Below are 4,691 nucleotides of genomic sequence, written 5' to 3'. Positions count from 1 at the left end.
TCTTATACCTAGACTGACATACCGTCTCCGCTCAGAATCGTTTTTCTTATATAATGATATTATATCATTGAATTCAAATTTAATACCATCCATTATACAGTGACCCACTTGTAACCTACTGTACAGCAGAGCGAAATCCACTTACCCACCTTTTTTTTTTGTAAACTTGCAGTGTTTGAATGAATACCTGTTGTTTGTTAAATTTTGGATGGATTTCGGTAACGATACCAGCAAGTGAAGAAGTAAACGAGATGACAAGAAAAATTATTATTTAAAGTTGCTAAACTAAAATTGTTTTTAACCTGACTAAAAGTCTCATACAAAACGCTAAACATTAACAATACGTTTCTCTAATTGAAATCAATCGAATGTCTAAAAATAAATAGATAGTTTTCATTTGAAAGTTTTGAATTCTTAATTGCTCCATAGTATTGTCTGCTTACAATAATTAACAACGATATATCAAATAAAATATTTAAAAATTTTTAGTTTATATAGTGCTAATTATACCTGAAGACTAAAGACATAGTTAATTAGGTAGAAATTACATATAATATTATAATAATATAGGTCTATCTAATCATCATTAAAAATTCCAAAAACGATTGCTAAAATTACGAAGATTTTTTTTTTAAAAATCCATGAATAAATTATTTGTATTTTGATGATTAGGTTATGTTATTTTATTTAATATAAACTATATAATTATAACTATTAATTAACTGTATATAATATTTATTATATACGATAAATGGCTAAAATATTTAGCTATACATTCATTGCACGAGTAATATAAACTATGATGAGATTGTAATTGTTTAATATAATCCAACACCTTGGTGACCAAAGTAGAAGTAAGACGTAGCACACAGTTACACCCATACAATGTCAATATTATCTTGTTTTTTATTTTTATTTTTTTTGAATAAAAATAAAACAATATAATATAATAATATGATTTATAATGTAAATATGGATTAATAATAATTTAGGTAAACAAAACACTTCAACATGATATTTAGTATTGGTAACCAATATTATATTATGATCAATAGAATAAATGGTATAATTTGAAGCATTGCTATGGCATCATTCATTATATTGTGATAAAGATTATAGGATTTGAAATTTTGAAATTATAATCCATCGATAAGACTTATCAGAGTCACTCTCTATCTCTCTTTCTCAACTTACATTCATACTTACCCATATTATTATTATTATTAAATTAATAATAAATCGAATTATATCCGTACGGTTAAAAGTTATACGATCATAATATTAGGTATTTTTTTTTTTTTGTTATATGTATTATTTAGCTGAATTAAAATACGATAAAATGTGGGGTGGTCACGTCTGGCATAGTCAGGACCCACATTATTGCTCATGGTAATGGTAGAGAATCCAGGAGGAAAAATACTTAAGAACTTCTTGGAGTTCACTGTTTAAGATGGGAAGACGTGGCTAGGAGCGATTGTAATGAGCGAAGAAACAGTTTGAATATTAATCGTAGCCGTGCTTTCTTATAGCTATGTATTTACAGTTATAAAAATACAACTGTGATATTATATTATAATGTATTTAATATTAAAGCAAGACTTCATCAATAAGTAATAACGTCTAAACCAATAATACATAAGCCAGTTTGAAAGACCACACGAGGAAAACCGAGACAGAGATGGTTGGACCGTGTGAAGAATGATCTAATAAGAATTCATGAATGAGCAAGATTAGAGGACTCAGAGGACTGAAATCGTTAGAATGAACGGATAGAAGCTGCGAAACGACCACAAGCCGTTTAAAGCAAAAACCAATTAAAATAATAAATAATTGACTTGTAGAATTATTCGAAATTCAAATATTGGAGCTTAATGATAATATCATAATAATTGAGGGTTATTACGATAAATATTTATTGAAATGTGCAGAGTGCTGACAGTTATCAGCCGGTACCTACTCATTTTTTCAATTATTGGGTGTTATGATTTTCAAATTATGACACTAGGGGACGACAGGACGTTTAATATTGTTTCTAATCGAAATATGTTTTAAATTTATACTTCGTTACAAAATATTTGCATGATGACGTACACATAGCAAATATTAAATTATTTACTATTATTATTAATAGGTAATTTGTTGGGAATAGATAAGTGAAATGGTGATGGGTACGTACACTGCGACTTTTGTTTCGATTGCACATTTTAAAACTCTATTAAAGAGAAGTTCTATGATATTAGGTAATTTTTAATCGCATTTCTTTGCAGCTAAAATTAATTAATAACAAAATTAATACGGAATACTTTTGAGTGAAAATACCTTCAAATTTTCAGTGCCTAATAATCGTCCAAAATGCTGGTTTCTGATGTCAACTTATTCATCCGTCAACCGAGAAACAACCAAGTCGATCATTAACGTCAGGTATCATGATACGTATAATGATACGTACATAGCTAATGACATAGAATTCCTCAACTCTCCAGAGGATGTATAATTTGTATCGATATTTATAATAAATATTTGGAGGTAATATATCACCAGTGAATATTTTGACCGGGACAGAGTCCCCGAAAAACCAGGACGGATGACTGTTGGCAACCTTAACCTGGTTTCCAGCTTCCCATTTATTTTTTATCTTTTTACTAGTTACCGTGGTGGCCGACGTGCAGTTATACATTTTACCTCGTTACGAGTACATTTTAGGTGTGGTTATAAATTATAATATAATGTTTACTCCTGATGTGTGTCCAGACGTCCTGGTTTTTAAGTTTGTCGCAGTGCTTCGAAGTGTGCCTTTATTGGGATTTTTATATGTCCCAGAAATATATTTTTTTTTTACGAATAAGTATTGCATCATTCGATATTAATTCTCTGCGGTATCTCCAGTTTCGTCGTTTTCGATCAGAAAAAAAATGTAATTCCCTAAATAATTAGAGTTACCCAGTGAATAATAAGGATTTCGATATTATAATTTATAACTAATTAAGAACTAACATTAAAAATATGTATTTCTAAAACTATGATATTTGATAAGCATTTAATTTAGGTTTTCTTTGGTTAATATCAGAAACCATAAAATACCTGGATATTGAATGTAAACTAGTAGACGTGAGTGCTCAACGACGAGGAAATCATTCACAGGAATAATATTAATTAAAATGAAGCAATCAAAGTTAATTTAATCCAACCGAATAAAAGATAATACTATAAACTCAGTAAATAGAAAATTAAACAACATTCGTAAAACCGTCGAAAGTCGTCATTCACGTAAGATTATTAAAGAGTCACACTTGACACGTTAATCATACTGAATGAATCTATTTAATATCAAAAAAACTATAACAAACAATGAAAATAATTAAATAATTAAAGTTATAAGAAATAGAAAATTTAGATAATTAATATTACCATTTACCAATATACAAGGTGTAGGTAGGCATAATGACCTGTCAAATAACATACATTTTAAATATTATTACATTTTTTTGGGGAAAAATTCAAAATAACAATTTTTATAAAAACCTTGATGGTAAAAACGTATTTTATATTTAAGTGAAGTATTTATTTTTTTTTAAATGTTTAATATAAGTAGGTACCTATCAATATTTTTTTAAGTATATTCATTTGACAGGGTGTTACCACTGGGTATCTTCCCTAATCTTATTATTCACATCACTCTTACTTGTCACCTATCAAACCTACTTATTATACTAAGAAATGTATAGATTGTAGATTACTTCAAATAAATAAAAAAAAAAAAAAAAAAAAATATTCATTTGAAACGTAATACAATTTTTCGAAATATTCATTTTTGGAATTTTCAGACATACCTAAGTAAACCTGAAATTATTTATTGCTTATAATATAATCTTCATAATTGTTTTCATACATTTTTATACCACAGGTATTTTTGTTACATTTTGTATATAGTGTGTTTCGATATTTTTTAGTTACTTTTTGAAATGAAATATTAATTTTATATAAAAAATAAATACAGTAAATAAGATTGTGACTTGTTAAATAACTATTTATATTAAAAAAAAACCTAAATATTTTTTAGATGTTTAGAAAATGTAAATTAAAATGTTTAAAGAATCAAATATTAATAATCCTGGGTAGCTTAGTAGAAATAAACAAAAAACTCATCAGGGTAAAAGTAATATTATAACACCACCGACGTCAACGTCCAGCAATATTGCTCAGAAAATATTTTTATGAGTAACATATTTTAAAATAAAATTTAATACGAAGTACTTTATAAAAAGTAACTGTTGACTGACTAATGCGTCTACGTAAAATATAATAAATAAATACAATTAATATTAAAATGTATCAAAAATCTCGTTCGGCTGGTAAGAATGTAGGTACCGTTGATTATAAGTAAAATATACCTGTTGAATGTTTTTACGTCAAACATAAAACCATAATCAAAAGGAACATACTTAATATAAAATTCGATCAAAAATCTTGATCAGCTATGTTCTCCATCTTAAACAATAGTTAAGTGCAGTATACTGATTTTGCTCGTAATCAATGGGGTATTAAAGACAAGTTGTTTTTGCCCCGCGACAATCGTACACATTCAATTATTTACTATCCAAATAATTACTGGTTTTTATAAACAGAACACTTCAATATCATTTGTTTTAGTCAAAGTCGTTATCATGACACATTACGATATAGTGTTCAGT

Source organism: Acyrthosiphon pisum, chromosome A2, assembly GCF_005508785.2.
Source record: "Acyrthosiphon pisum isolate AL4f chromosome A2, pea_aphid_22Mar2018_4r6ur, whole genome shotgun sequence".
Classification (NCBI taxonomy): Eukaryota; Metazoa; Arthropoda; class Insecta; order Hemiptera; family Aphididae; genus Acyrthosiphon; species Acyrthosiphon pisum.
This window is presented reverse-complemented; position numbering follows the sequence as displayed.